Raw genomic sequence first — 17,796 nt, 5'->3', positions numbered from 1 at the left:
ATTGATTTTAAATTGAAATTTTGGGTAATAATTAAATTTTATTTGGTTTGAATTAAAAATTTGGAAAATAATTAAATTTTAAAAGATTTTGAATTGAAATGTTGGGTAATAATTGAATGTTAATTGATTTTGAATTAAAATTTTTGAAAATGATTGAATTTTATTTTATTTTATTTATTTTATTTGTTTTATTTATTTTATTTATTTTATTTATTTTATTTATTTACGGGACTTCAAAAATAAAGTACCCTTTAAATACAAATTGTATAATATATATGTATAACACTGCTATTTAGGAAAGAAAGAAACTAATTGTTATTGTTAAAATTTTCAAAAATTTTAATTGAAAAATAATTTTGAAATAATTGAATTTTTTGATGAATTTTATTAAAGATTTTTAAAAATAATTAATTTTATTAAAGAATTTTAGTTAAAAATTTGTTAAATAATTGAAATAAAGAAGATCTGAAAAAGATTTGCATTTTATTCTAAAAAAAAATTTATTTTATTTAAAATTTTTTTTAAAAAATGTAAAAAAAGTCAAAATAGTCATATTTTATTAAAATAAGTTGAAAAAAGTCGTAATTTTGAAAAAAAAAATAGGAAATAGTCGACAAAGTCGTATAATCCGAGGCCTGTTGCTTACTTGACTATTATCAAATAAATATTTACTTAAATCAAATAATTTTCATTTGTAACAATTAAATCGTATTTACTTCAAATACAAAAGTTATTGGTTCAAATATATACACGTTTACAATTTAGAAAGAAAAAAAAGTTTGGAAATATTTTAATATTGTTTTAGAAAATAATAAAAATTTACAAAATTTTTAATTACGACTTTTAAAATTCATTTTATGAATTTTTAACACTTTTTTCAGACGAATTTCAAATTTTCTGAATTATTATTATTTAACAAAAGAAAAAAAAAATCGATTTAATCTAATTTGAATTTTAAATAATAATTATTTTGTTTTTGTAATTTTATTGCAAAGAATGGTGATTTAAAAAGAATTTTTATAATTTTATAATTTGTCATTTTATTTTTTATTAAAATTTATTTAAATTTATTTTTTATTAAAATTTATTTTTATTCTATTTTTCATTATAATTTATTTTAATTTAATTTTTCTTTTCATTTTTATCATTTGTTTGGAAAAATATATTTGGGAGCAAATTTTTGACTTTATTTTTTCTCGGACAAATAAAAATTGTAAAAAAATAAAAATTTGGCGTTTGAAAAAATTTTTTAATATTCTTTCGATAAAATGAATTTTTTTTAAGCGACTATTCAGTCTATATTAAAAATTAAAATAATAATATTTAAAAAAAACACACACACACATAAAAATCAAGTATAATGGAAATTAGTTTTGAGAAATTATATAAAAAAAAAAAGGTTAAAAAAGAAGTGTTGACAATTAGTTAAACTTAACAATTAATTTTTGCATATTTCACATAAAAGAAATTATAGTTAAACAATTATTAAAAGCAAACAATTTTTTAATTACATACCTTTATAGTTGAAATTATTCCCATCCATTCTCGATAATAAATTATTCTTTATAAAATGATTGCTTTTCACATTTTTTTTTTTTTCGTTTAATTTACTGTGCGAGCATTTTTTTGGTATAACGTACTTTTTTTTCTCCGAAAAAAGGAGGGAAGAAGTTACCAAAGTCCAATAATATCAGGTTACTTAGCAGGGATGAGTCGTTAAAATTTATATAAATTACCATCTCTTAACTAGTTACTTTTTTCCTAAAAAAAAAAAATTTCCCCAAAAAATTTCATTCACTTTCCTGTTTAAATCAAAATTTTGTAAAAAAAAAAAATTTCTTTTACACATCGAAATTATGTAAAAAAAAAATAAATAAATTTTATACCAAAATTATGTTAAAAAGAATTTTTTTCTCAATAGAAAATTATTTATGACAAAAATAATATAAAAATGTAAATAGTATTAAATATAAGGCAGAATAAATATAAATATATAAATTACATTTTTAGGTTATCACATGTAAAAAAAAAATTTCAAATTCTTATAATAATAATAACAAAAGAAAATTAATTAAAAGTTAAAGAAAAAATGAATACGAACCTTGAAAAATACCAAAAACTGAAGATATTTGATGTCAATTGAATAAATCTTTGTCACGTGATTGAAAAAATTGACGCTGTCTTTTTCTCACAACATTCCTGATAATTTAATTGAATTTTTTTGGAAAAAATCTTGATAAATTCTTGAAAATAACTTTATTCACACTATTTCACATAATTATTTTGTTTGTATTTATTTATTTTTACAATTGTTTAATCTTTTTTATCAAACTGAGTGACTGATGTGAATGCGACCATTTTATAACAGGGCGTGGAAGCTAAATTATCGTCTATTGTCACTTTGTTCAGGGTTGGGTTTCTAGTTTCAGTAAAACGTCTACAAATATGTATTACTCTTGTCCGATGTATTTCAATAGATAATTTTACTTATAGATAGATAAATAATAAATAGTTCATTATAATTTTTAATTATTTTTTGAAATCATATAAATTTTTTTAAATAAAAAAAAAATTAATTCTTAAACGGAAACGCAATCGTAAAGGCCAGAGCAGAATCGAAACGTCATCGGAATCATCATCGCAAACGTAATCGGAATCGTAATCGCAAACGCAACCGGAAGAATAAGTTAGAGAAGGATAGAAATATTGGTTGTTCTTCTCTAACTCATTATTCCGGTTGCGGTTACGATTCCGGTTACGTTTCGATTCTACGTTGGCCATGTACGGAATAATAAGTTAGAGAAGGACAAAGATATATGCTATCCTTCTCTAACACATTGTTTGTCTACAGCCAACGCAAAATAAAAAACGTAACCGGAATCGTAACCGCAACAGGAATAAGTTAGAGAAGGACAAACAATATGTCTATCCTTCTCTAATTCATTCTTCTGTTTGCGTTTGCGATTCCGATTACGTTTCTATTCTGCTTAGCCCTTTAGATTTCAATATTACGCCATGAACTAATAAAATTATTATAGAAATATTACGACTTTTTAAAATGCTGTCAAACCGGAAGGACGCAGCATTTATGTAATTGGGGGTATGTGAGTGAAAGAAACAAACATATATCACTATCTCTGTCACTCTTAAGCTGTCTTTACATTGCAAAGATAATAGAAAACACAGACGGTTGAAAAATCCTTGTATTTTCAAGCGCCTTGACGACAATTTGAAAAGTTGTGACACTTCTATAATAATTTTATTAGTTCATGGCCATATGGTGTTCACTCGTGGTCAGATATGCCTACACTTTTTTTGTCCTTTTCTAACGCACATGTTGTCATGGCAACACGTATGTAAGACAAGGACAAAAAAAAGGAAAGGATTCAATGACCTTGTGGTCATGTGTATGACCACTAATATTAGGGTGGTCCTTGTGTATGTATCGGTAACATTTTACGCCATAAAATAATAAAATTATTATAGAAGTGCCACAATTTTTTTAAAATGTTGTGCTAAATCAGAAGGACGCAGCATTTATGTAATTGTGTGTATAAGGCCAAAAGGTTGGATTTACATGTTGCGATGTAAATGCAGAATGCAAAACCGAAAATAATGAGAGTGAAAAGGACAGGGATATATCACTATCCTTTTCACTCACATTATTTTCGGTTTTGCATTCGGCATTTACATCAACATGTAACTCCTCCACTCTGATAATTTCTTAATTGGAACCATAAAGGCCTGAACAGAATAGAAATGAAATAGTAACCGGAATAATGAGTTAGAGAAGGATAAACAATATATCTATCGTTTTCTAACTCATTCCTCCGGTTACGATTATGTTTCTATTCTGCTTTAGATTTAAACGTGAACGTAAAGGACGGACAGATATATATATATATATATCTGTCTTTTTCCAACTAATTAGGTATTTCACTTTCAAATATGGCTGCCCGATCAGCTGGAAGCCTGGAGGGACAACAAATAATTTTACTATAGTCCATCTACAGTTGGTAACGTTGAAAACTTCAAAAACTTAACCTCAAAATCACTTGTTTGACAGTTCTTTATTGTTTTTTTCGTTTGTTGTCCCTCCAGGCTTCGACGTCATCAGCCTCTGACGTCACAAGGTAAAATGCCTAATTCTCAGAATTGCTACCAACTTTAAGCTGTGTTCACAATCAACGCACGTCTAAAGGTTGGTTTCCATTGTCCCACTTGCCATTTGTCATAATTGTGATCAACTACCGCACCCTGCTTTAGTAAAAAATTTAGTGACTTTATTGTAAATATTAAAAGTTACAATAAAATTACTAAATTTTTACTAGAGCAGGGTGCGGTAGTCAACGAGAACTATTATTATTATTAAATTATAATAATTATTATTATAGAAATTACTATTATTATTATTATTATTATTATTATTATTATTATTATTATTATTATTATTATTATTATTATTATTATTATTATTATTATTATTATTGATAGTAAAAATTTAGTGACTTTATTGTTCAAATTAAAAGTTACTAAATTTTCACTAGAACAGGGTGCGGTTGTTAAGGATAATTATGACAAAATAACAAGTGGGGACAATGGAAACCAACCCTAAATGCCTAAGTAGTAAACGCAATCGTAAGAATGAGATAGAAAAGGATGGGCAATTTTTTTGTCCTTCTCTAACTCATTCTTGCAATTACGATTCTAGTTACGTTTCTATTTTGCATTAACGCACACATTACAATAGAAAAACGTATTGTAATGTAAATACGTCATACGTGTGTATAGTTCCACTTTGGACAAACCCTAATATTAACGCATATGTTGTGAAACACATATGAGCTATATACATGGAATAAACCAAGTGCCGCCATCTCTATGTATTCACTTGAAACTCCTTATAAAACAATATGTTTATATCTCAATCGGAGTTGTGTTCTCGGTTTTTTGAAAATATATATTTTAAATAAAAATACAGTGCGTTGTGCCTTAAGTGAATGAGATATGCGGAGAGTGAGGTTTATAAACGAGAGTAGTGTGTTACAAAAGTTAAATTAAAAATGGCTGAAACAGTTGTTGCAAATATTGTGTCAAATGAAGATGAATCATTGGAACCGGAAAATAATCATCACCAACCGTCGGCGTTAGGATTATTGAATCGGAACTGCGAGACGCTTCCGTGCTCCACTGGTACGTAGTACTTCCGGTTTCATCCTTAACACACATACACATGCATATATCTTGCTCTAAATTAATAACCTCTAATAATTGAAATTTTTTTAGTACTCTATATATAAATTACAAAATATACCAAAAACGGGAATTTTTTTTCCTATTTTTCTTTCTTCCCCCCCCCACCCTTAAATTTCGATTTAAAAATAATCGAGAAATTATCTCGATTTATTTGGGATTATTTATGTATAACTGTATAAGTATATATATATATATATATTCATTGAGCACAACCGGTTAATACATGACCTAAAAATGAAGTAATCGACTTCTAATAAGATATTTATCGCAAGATATAAAAAAAAATGTGAGATACTTTTTGATAAGATACATATTATATATATATATATATTTTATTTTTTTTTCTCATAGTAAAATAGAAAATTATCTATTAGTAATTTTTATTATTTTATTAGAAATAATATAAATTCAAAATAAATTTATTTATAAATATTATTTTTAACAAGAAAAATTTTCTTTTTACTCGGGGAAATTTTTTTTTTTATATAATTTCTAAGAACTAGAAAATTGACCAGTGTGAAAACCGGTGAAAATTTTGTGTATTGTAAATTGCAATAATTTCCAACAGATGGCCTCACAGTCGATTTGAATAAAAGAAATTTGTATTTTTATGTTTTTCTTTTTTATTTAGAAAATAAAAATATAAAAAACGAATTTTTATTAATTTTCATAATTATTTATTATTATTATTATTATTATTATTATTATTATTATTATTATTATTATTTTTATTTTTATTTTTATTTTTATTATTATTTTTATTATTATTTTTATTATTATTATTATTATTATTATTATTATTATTAATATTTATTATTATTATTTTATGTTTTTTATTTTTTTTTATAATTTTATTTTTTAATTGCGAAATATTTATTTATTTATTGCGAAATCGAATTAGTTTGTATCGATTTTCAAATTATCTAGGGATATCGAATAATGCAGGGATCTTCCGAACCCTGACGTATCTTCTGAGCAGGGTTTGGAAACTGATGACACTCTACTTTCATGATAGTTACCGACGCAACCCTGCTTTGAAAGTAGAATTTGGCGGTTAGAGATGACGTTATTTTTCTTCGAGTACTTTTTTTCGTAAAAAAAAAAAAAAAAAAAAAATCTGTTTTCCATAACGACGTGTTTTGAGATTTAATTGATATAATAAAAAAGAAATTTTGCTGCTGTTTACCAACATAAAACAGAAATTAGTCATTAAAAGTGATATTAAAATATTATAGGTGAAAGTTTATGGATTTTTCGATACAGATCTGATGACGTTTTTTTTTTTTTTTTTTTTGGTTATAATAATAAATTTTTTTTTTCCATTATGTTGGGAACGCGAGTGGTAAAATGTGAGTTTTTTTTTTAGTTATTATTTATTTTCTTAGGAAATTGTATTAATTGTCAATTAATTAATTAATTGATTTATTAATTTTTAATTGGCAATTAGTAAATATATTTTTATTATTATATATTAAATTGTATTTATTATTTTCAGTTTAAAACCAAAATTAATTATATTTTACTTTTTTTTTTTAATTTTTCTTAATTTTTACTTGTTATTTAAGAAATTAATATTAATAATATTAATATTTGTTTTAATTATCATTTAATTATAATATTTAATTGTAAATTTTGTTTAAATATAATTTTTAAAAATTTTTAATGAAATTTTTCGAAAATTCAATTATTGCACTAAAATTTTATTAAAAAAATCATTAATTCGAAATTGCAAAAGTTTTCAATTCAAAAACAATTTTTTTTTCTTCGTCTAAGTTAATTATTTTTAATAATTTCAATAAAATTGAAAAATAATAAAAATTATTATTATTAATAATTAATTAATAATAATCTATTATTATTTTTATTATTTCTATTATTTATTATTATTAAAAAATATTTTTTAATTATTTAATTAGAATTTTTTTTTTTATTATTTAATTATTGTCAGAAATTTTAATTTCAATAATTTTTAATGAAATTCTTCAAAAATTCAATTTTTTAAAAATAATTTCAATTAAAAATTTATCTAAAATTTAATTATTGCCTCAAATTTTATAAAAAAAAGTCTTTCAATTCTAAATTGCAAAAATTTTCAATTCAAAATCAATTTTTTTTTCTTCGTCTAAGTTAATTATTTTTAATAATTTCAATAAAATTGAAAAATAATAAATAATAATATTAATAACAACAACAGTAATAATAAAAATAGTTAATAATAAGAATAATAATAATAAATAATTTTTTATTATTATTATTGAAAAATATTTTTTAATTATTTAATTAAATTTTTTGTATAATTTAATTTTATTAATAAAATTTTAAATTTACAAAAAAATTTCAATTTGAAATCAATTATTATTTTTTTTTTTAATTCTTTTTCTAATTAATTCTGACAAATGAAAATTAGAAAAAATAAAAATATTATAAAGTGAATTTTCGATTATTTAAAAATTCTGTAATATAGAAAATCGGTTTAATAAAAATTCAGTAAAATATTTATTCGAACAATTAAAATTCGGCTCAATGAAAAAGAAAATTTTTTTTTTTTTTTTAATTAAAATTTTTGAAAGATAATAAAAAATAATAAAAGATAATGAAAATTCTGATAATTGTATAATTAATATTAAAATAAAATTTAATTCAGTAATTAAAAAATATTTTTTCGTAATAATAATAATATTTTTTAACTTCGTTAAAATTATTAAAAATAATTAACTAAGCGAAGAATTTTAATTTAAAATTAAAAAAAAAATAATAATTTTAAAAAGAGCTGCTGTTCAAATTGTTAGAATTAATTTAAATTTCCAAAAATTTTGAATTGAAAACTTTGTAAATTCAAAATGGAGTTTTTTTTTCAAAAAATTTTTGTCAATAATTTGAATTTTAGAGAATTTTTAATTAAAAAATGTTTTAAATAATTTAATATTTGAAAATTTTTTTTTTTAAATTATTGAAAATAATTAATTTCACAAAGACTTTTTAGATTTAAATTTTCAAAATAATTGAATTTTTTTAAGAACTTAATAATAATTATTTGAATTATTTAAGATTTTTATAAATAATTAAATTTCCAGTGAATTTAATTGAAAATTTTTGTACTAAACAAAAATTATTTTGTTTTTAATTTAATAAACTAATATTTAATTCTATTTTTTTTAATTAACTTAATCACAATTTAATGAGTAATTTTTTGATTGGTTAATTTTAAAAATCGCGCCGTAATCTTTTTGTCGATTTTTTTTCGATGTAATTCCAATTTCGGACAAATTAAAATTCTATCAATTAGAAATTTTGTTACATGATTTTTCGGTTAAGTTAAAAATTCTGTTGAAAAAAAAAAATAAATAAAATGAAAATTTTACATTGAAAAAAAATTTATTTCATTCTAATAATCGGTTACTTAACAATAATTATCAAATAAATATTTATTTGTACCAAATAATTATACTTTGAGTCAATTAAAATTTGTTTCAAATACAGAAATTATTGCTTCAAATACAATTTAATTAATTCAAATAAAAATTATGTGGTTCAAGTAAATATATTTATTTATTAATAGTCAAGTAAGTATTTGAATCAAATAAATTTTTTTTTTCAGTGTATGCAATGAAATTCTAATAAAAATTCATTAAAATGGCTATTGTATGTTAAATGAAAATTTGAGCAAATAAAAATTCTGATAAATAAAAATCTGAACAAATAAAATTTCTATTAAGTGAATTTTCGGTTATTGAAAAATTTTCTAATATAGAAAATTCGAAAATTATATCTAATAAAATTTAAATGAAATTTCTAACAATAATTGATTTTTAGAACTTGCGTCTCATGAATTAATTAACTGTAAACAGAAATTAAATATCACTTAAGACAATAATTTAAATTTAAATAGCAATTTGCAATTTAAAAATATATACATTTCCTACGCTAAAAGCCCCACAATAAGTCGATAAACTTTCTCTCCCTTTAATAATTCTTTGAAGACTGCTTGGGATCTCTTTATAAATGACTCCTTTTATTTATATAGTCCACCTGCCATTCTGAAAGGGGTTAAAAGCCATATAATTATTTTTAGTAACAGAGTTGATTTTTAACACAAATTGTGCGAAGGGGAAAGTTGATCTTTTTTTTTTTTTTTTTTTTATTAAATTAATACTCATTTTTTTTTCTGTCAAATCAAGTATGTCTGAAAATAAATTCCAATGCATGTAGGTTAAAAGGCCTTTCTGGTTCGTTAGCTCGCGATCTAATTGATGTCGAACTTGGCCCTGTAAAGTCACTATCACTCTCAAGAGTTAGAGTGAGAGAGGAAAGGGACGCCTGGCACCCTTTCATCCCCCAAGTTTCTCGATGGGATCTTCCAATTCAGAACACGCCTGCATTAATACCCATGTCAGCATGACGTTTACCTAAATATTTTTTTGACAGATTTTTTTAAAATAAAAATCTTGATATGAAAAATATTTTATATATTAAATTTTTTATAACATACAAGTTTTGTCTATTTTTATAAAAAATAATTTTTTTGTTTTAAATTTTGCATCTCAGGAAAAATGATTGAAAGAAAAAAATTTTATTGAAGGAATTTTGCTTTTAATTTAAATGGAGATTTTCATATTTGGAAATTTTGACATTGATTTGTCCAGCAAATATTAATCGGAAAAAAATTATTTGAAAAACATTTTTCTATACATATAACAATTTATATACTGATTTTTATCCTCTGGAACCTCTAAATCAGATAAAAATTTTAACAAATTAAAATTCGAACAAATACAAATTCTGAAAAATGAAAATTTTAACAAAAATACAAAGAATAACTTAAAAGGTGGCATAATTTTATTTCGACCCCTTTCAATTTTCAACCACCTTTGTACGTTTTTAGGGTCAAAATTTAGATAAATAAAAATTCTAACAAATTAAAATTGAAAAAATTTAAATTCTGACAAAATAAAAATTTGGCACTTAAATTTTTAGATGATAATTTTAGTATTTTAATAGGAGAAAATAAACATAATACTAATAAGTGATTTTAAAAGTGAATATAATATAAAAAAAGGGACTTTAGAAAACCAAATCGTAATTACATGGAGATATAAAAGGCATTGAACCTTTTTATTATTAACCATAAACAATGAAAGAAATGAATATAAAAGTGAATATAATCTGATATATAATATAAAGAAATTACAACCAAAAATAATTTTTTTTTTGCAATTTTTACTGTAAATGAGTAGGAATTTTTTTCTTTTTTCAGTAGCATATAGTGTAGGCCTACAATATGTAATTCAAAAAAGAAAAAAATTAAACAAAGAATATGTTAAATATTCGAATTTATTCAAATAAGAAGCATTCCAAATTTTTAGAATTATTCAAAATTTTAAAAAAATTTTGTAAATTCGAATTCAAGAATTTTTTTGAAAAGATTTTTTAGCACTAATTAAATTTTAGAGAATTTTTAATTAAAAAATATTTTAAATAAATTATTTTTTGAGAAATTAAATTATAATTAATTGAAAATAATATTAATCTGTGAAAGAATTTTTAGATTTAAATTTTCAAAATAATTGTGAATTTTGGAAAAACTAAAGTATTGAGAAATAACAGGGCATTGAAACCTTTTTATTATTAGCCATAAACAATGAAAGAAATGAATATAAAAGTGAATATAATCTGATATAATATAAAAAGAAAAAATTACTACTTAGACCAAATAGTAATTTGAAGAAATATAAGGCATTGAACCTTTTTATTATTAACCATAAACAATGAAAGAAATGAATATAAGAATATAATTAATAGAAAAATATCTATTGAAGATGAAATAGTAGTTGCATGAAGAAATTGAATTTTATTTTTATTTCCCTCGGTTAAATTCAGTAGAAATTTATTTTGTATACTCAATTGTCACAATCTAATTGCCATCAGGCATTTTATGAAGCAGATGTAAATTAAAATTCGAATCCAGAAATTTTTACAAAAATTTGAACAAATTCAAATTCTGACAAAAATTCTGTAAAGTAAAAATTTGCTTAAAAATTTTTTTTCAAAAATAAAAATTCGTTTATAAAATAAATTGTAATCCGATAAAATTCTCTTTAAAAAAAGCACGTAGATAAAATTTTATACTAGTAATTTTCAAAATTAAAGGGAAACTGAAAAACTATTAGGTGGATAATTAATTTTTTATTTTGATCTTTAAAAAAAACAACTTAAAGTTGACTTTTAAAGGTATAGTTCATACGTGAAGTTAATATTGACTCTCTCCGTGAAATTGTCTCGTAAAAGGGGTATATATATATATATATATATGTAAATACATGTTATCTAAACTCTAAGGGAATATGTAAGAGATGAAATCCAAAATGTGTGCTCTAATTGTGTCTAGGAAACTAAAGAGAGAGAGAGAGAGAGAGAGGAGTTAGCCTGGCAGGCATATCGTGGTTCAGACACATCTTAAATGGGGTCACACCGAAAGTTGGGCTGGGGTTTTTCCAGGACGACCCTGGCAGAGTTAGAGAGTGGAAGCTCGATTCACATTTTGCTCGCATTCAGTCCGATATGCATTTTCCCAAAGCTAAGCTTGCGCCGTTTTGAGTTTGCCTTCTCTCTCTCTCTGTCTCTCGTTTCTCTCTCTCTCTCTCTCTCTCTCTCTACCTTTCTCTGGAGCAATGTGTAATTTCATCTCGTTTCTCTCTCTTCAATTTCTCTCTTCATCTCTCGTATACACGAGACGTCTCAGTATGCGCATCGAACCCGTCCTGGACGAAAGTCCTTCCCCGGCACGCGCTTTCCCGTTTGTCATTTTCCGCGAATTTTCCTATTTTTTTTTTTTTTTTAAACACCAAATAAAAATCAATTACGTGAAAAAAATTCTGTCTCCTTTTTCTCAAATAATCAAAATTTTCAATAAAATTCAATTTTCTACGATATATAATTTTTATTTTGAAAAAAAAAATAGAAATACAAAATTGTTTATGAATGAATGTTGAGATTTTAACGATTTAGAATGCTTTTACTTTTTTTTTTGATAAGAATGAAATATAATAGTTACTGAAAAGGTAATGGACCAATCCTAAACAACGATGGAACTTTTTGGTTAGAGAGACACTTTTGTGATGCAATATTTTTGAATTTTTGAAATAGAAAGTTTGAAAAAAAGGGTTAGGAGTTGATTCTGACAATCATTTGTAAATTTAAAAAAAAAAGTGTGTGAAGATTTTTTTTTTAGAGAAAAAAAAAAAATTATGGATGGATATTTTAAAAAGGAGAACGGATTTTATGAACTAAGTTTAAAGGGGTTTTTATTGAGTAAATTTAAAGAATTTTATGAACTACGTTTAGAGGATTTTATGAACTAAATTGAAAGTGATTTATGAATTGAATTCAAAGGATTTTACAAATTAAATTCAAAAGATTTTACTAACTGAATTCAAAGGATTTTGGAAACTAAATTCAAAACAATTTTTGAACTTGATTCAAAAAATTTTACGAACTAAATTCAAAGCAATATTTGAACTACATTAAAAGGATTTAATTAACTAAATTCCAAGCAATTTTTGGACTAAATTAAAAAGAATTAACGAATTAAATTCAAAGCAATTTGTAAATTAAAGTTAAAAGGATTTTCTGAACTATATAAATTAAAAAAATTTTACGGAACTAAATTCCTAGCGATTTTTGAATTTGATTCACAGGATTTTAGGAACTAAATTCAAAGGATTTTTATGAATTAAAAAGTAGAAAAGAATTTTATGAACTAAATTAAAAGGATTTTATGAATAAAAAAAAAGAAAAAGATTTTATGAACCCTAGAAAAGAATTTTACCAACAAAATTGAAAACAATTTTTGAACTTGATGCAAAGGATTTTACGAATTAAATTAACAAGGATTTTATGAACTAAAAAAGATAAAAGAAGGATTTTGTGAACTAAATTAAAAGGATTTTATTAATTAGAAACAGAAAAAGATTTTATGAACTAAAAACAGAAAAGGGATTTAACGAAACCCGCAGAAGAGAAATCTCGAGAAGACAATTATATAATTGATACTAGAAATGATTTCATTAATTCAATCCGCAAAAGATGATTAACTTTTTAAAAATTGATTAATTCTGGAAAATAATTTCATTACTCAAAAAGGAAAAAAAAAAAAAATTCTTTTTCCAATAAAGAACGATAATCTTGAAGCAAATTACAACCGGTGAGGATTGGATGCTGAAAAAACGTCGAGGACAATCGATCTTTTTTTTTTTGTAGAATTAAAGCTCCGTATCCTTGATATAATTCATCATTCCATGTGTCTGCAGACGACTTGCGGATGATAATAATCGATACAGACAAAGAAAAATAAAAAAAAAAAAAAAAATAGCAAAACATCAAAAATGGCCGAGGGGTGTTTAGTGTTTACGTCTGGCGAGAAAAACAAAAATCAGGATTTAATGCGAAATAGAAAATTATAGTGAATAAAAAAACAATATAATAAAATATAAATATTAATAATAATAATAATACCTACTACTACTAATAATAATACCTAATAATAATAATAATAATAATAATAATAATAATAATAATAATAATAATAATAATAATAATAATAGTCAAAATATTTAATTGTAGAACCAAAAAAATTTTTCGAAGATGTTTTGATATGACAAAACATTGTATAAATTAAAAGCTTTTCATTATGATGAAAAATGTGAAAAATTGATATTGAAAAAAATTGCCATTGGAAAAAATGAGATTGAAAAAAATTTATTAGTAATTATCAAGGATTATGTGTTGCAAATTTATAGAAAATTTAGAAATTACCTCGGGAGTGAAATTTAAAAATTAAAAAAATTTATGAATACGAGACAAAAATTTTAAATTTGTAATTAGGATATAAATTTTTTCACGAAAATAAAAAAAAAAAAAAAAGAAGCTTTGAAGAAGTGGTTCAAAGTGCCATTCATTCAAGTTAGAAACCAATAGTTGGGCTTAAACGGAGGTCGACAAGATCTTTGTTGAAACGACGGAGGTGAATCGGAAGTCAGCCTTCTGGGAGTTTAATTCTTCTGGAATGTTGACACATAGCCACAGCGATGGTGAATTCCCAATTTACTCCCAAGGTATATGATTATAACAATATATATTTATAAATTTCAGGGAAAAAAATTATTATTTTTTTTTTTTTTACCTAGAACAGCAATAAGTTTTACTGAAATAGCGATATATTTTACTATAAAGTAAGGAAAATTTTTTGTTATTCTAGAGAAATATATCGCTGTTTCAGATATAAAGATTTTTTTTCCGTATTGTCCCCCCCCCCGAAAAAAAATATATATATTTCTATTTGTCAGAATTTTCATTTAACAGAATTTTTGTTAAAATTTTCTTTTAAAAGAATTTTTATTTGTCAGAATTTGTATTTGATTGAATTTTTATTTATTAAAATTTTGTATTTGTTCGAATTATTTTAAATATATATTTGGGATTGCGTCCCTAACATAACCTCAAAACTGAAAAACAGTTTTTAACGCAAACAAAACTTCGATGAAAAATTTATATATTTTTTTTTTCATGTTTTGTTTGCCTTAAAAACCTTTTTTCAATTTTGAGGTTATGTTAGTAGGATTATTTAAATCTATTTGTATTTAATTAATTTAATTTGTTTAATCACTTCACTTTATTTTTTTTTCATTAATTTTTTGTTATTTAATATTTATTTAAATCGAGATTTTCAAATTTTATTTTACATTTTTTATTTGCCCTGCTATATGGTAATTAAACGGTTATATACATTTTTATTTTTTTAAGAGAAAAACTGTAAATTTTTTTTTTTACATTTTCAAATGAAATTTTTTTTATCTTTTTTATTTTATTAAACATTGTTTGATAAAAAAATATTATTTATTTTTTTTTCTTATTGTGGAAAGACATACACGCACATATGTTATGTAGTTGATGCTCAAGGGCTTTGCGTGTAAATGATTTAATGCAATTTCTGAAAGGTATACATATATATATATATATGGTATATCGCTTTGTTTCGACGTCGTCTCTGTTTATTTTACACACAAAAACTCAACTCCACCATATTGAATAATGAATAATTAAAATCTTCTAACGTATTTCCGGTGAGGCGCCGCACATACCATTTAATCACACTGTTCTTTTTATTTCTTACATGTCTATAGGCTATTATGATACTGATTTTTTACAAACAAAGAAAGTACTACTTTCTTTATTGTATTTTTATCAAAACAAGAAACATGTTGTTTTAACATCTTTTAATTAAAATTTCTATTTAGATTAAAATATAAAATTCTTAAAAAAATTATATTTTTTCATTTTTTGTTTCAAAATTATTAAATTTCTATATTTAGTATTTGTAAGTGGTTAAAATTTCAATAAATTATTGACTATTTTGCTATTGAAGTGATAGAAATTGTTAAATAGAATCTAGTATTGGTAATAATTTATGTTAACAAAAAGAAAAATGTTTTCGATAACAAGTATAATTTATTCTTCATCGATCAGTTATGTAATTCTTTCTGAGGTGAATTTATCAAGAGCCTCTTGTATATTTTGTATTGTGTATGATCTTCCTTGACAAAGCTTGAGATTACAATTTTAACCTCTTTAAACGTGGAAAGTGTGCTTTCCTTCTTTGTTAGATTTTTCTTGGATGATCTCTCCCCTTCATTGATATCACGTGCGCGGCTTATAGTCGATTTCAAGAAGCACTTTTAGGATAAAACGATCCATTAAACTAAATTTCATTTCCTCCCTTGGCAGTTTGGTAATTTTTCACATATACTCAATATTCGTTAGAAAATAAGGGCTATGGTCAAATTAAAATTAAGTATCGAGTATACCAAACTTTAAAGTACCAAAACTTTAAAAACAAAGATATTTTAATAGGCTAACAAATAAGGATAATAATAAGTGATTTTAAGTGAATATAATGTGAAAAAAAAATTATGTTAGAAAACCAAATCGTAATTACATGGAGAAATAAAAGGCAATGAACCTTTTTATTATTAACCATAAACAATGAAAGAAATGAATATAAAAGTGAATATAATCTGATATAATATAACAAAAATTACTATACTTAGACCAAATAGTAATTTGGAGAAATATAAGGCATTGAACCTTTTTACTATTAATCATAAACAATGAAAGAAATGAATATAAAAGTGAATTTATAATTAATAGAAAAATATTTGCACGGGGAAAAAAAATTTACCTGGAACAACGAAACGTTTCACTGCAATAGTAAAAATTTTACTTGTTTTCAATTATATTTTTCGCTATTCTAGCGAAACCTTTCGCCGTTTCTGGTAAATATTTTTTTTCGTGTGTGACGCTTATCGCGAAGAAAGATACCTTAGAAGCAAATGAATTATAGGTTATGTTTACGTCAGTTTCTTTTCGTTTCTGCAACATTAAAATCTGTTTTTATTAATTATTTTATATATGTAGAAAAGACTTAAACTTTGCTTAATCCTCATTGTGTATTTTCACTTTAAAATTTCAAAATATAACCTATAATTTTTTGTTTCTAAGGTCCCTTTCTTCGCGACGCGTCACATGAAATAGTAATTGCATATGTAGAAATTAAATTTTGTTTTATTTTATTTTTTTTATTTCCCTCAATTAAATTCAGTACAAATTGATTTTGTATAAATTTCAATTGTCACAATCTAACTGCCACCATCAGGCATTTTATAAGGCAGGTGTGAAGCAAAAAAAAAAGGGTCGCCGAGCCTAAATTTTTTTCTTAAAATAAGTAAAATATTTTTTTTAATATATTTTTTTTTCTATTAATATTAACCTTTTTACTATTTACTTATATATAATTTAAAAAAACAATAAAGATAAAGCAAATAATTTAATTAATATTACATATTCTAATTTCTAAAAATTCGAAAAATAATATAATCCTTAAACGATCCCCTTACGAAAAAGTACTACAGAGTGACTACAGCAAAATACTACAGGATTTACTACAAATGTACTACAGGTATACTATAAGTGTACTACAGGTATACCTGTAGTAAATTTAAAGTATATGTGTAGTATCCAGCTGTAGTATTTTCGTTGTAGACTTAGTGAGGAATAGTATCATGTGATAAATCTAAGAGAAAGTAGTTTTTGAGAAAATTTGATAGATGGCAGCACAAGGGTTTAAAAACAAACAGTCTTATTTTTCCCTTCACCATCAAGATGTACAGTTATGGTTCAGACTGACTGACTGTACATATTATACAATATGACGCGGGCGCTCGGACCCACTTTCGAATGGTAGTCAGGTAGCAGTGAGCAACAACGGCCCACCCACTGCTACTCGACTACCATCAAAACGTGCGTCCAGGCGCTTGACGGGTTATTGCATTGACACGTTCATTTTCATATATATCTCGAATACTAAAAGAGCTAAAGATATACATTTTTTTATAATTGTATAGGATATTTTTTCTTGCTCTCTCCTCTCTCTCTCTTTTTTATTCTCTGTCTCCCATACGTTATATTATATGATAGATAGGTAGCCGG

This window comes from Leptopilina boulardi, unplaced genomic scaffold (genome assembly GCF_019393585.1).
Source record: "Leptopilina boulardi isolate dan_hultmark-lab unplaced genomic scaffold, ZJU_Lbou_2.1 LbouV2_260, whole genome shotgun sequence".
Classification (NCBI taxonomy): Eukaryota; Metazoa; Arthropoda; class Insecta; order Hymenoptera; family Figitidae; genus Leptopilina; species Leptopilina boulardi.
The sequence above is the reverse complement of the archived record's forward strand: the minus strand, read 5'-3'. Positions refer to the sequence as shown.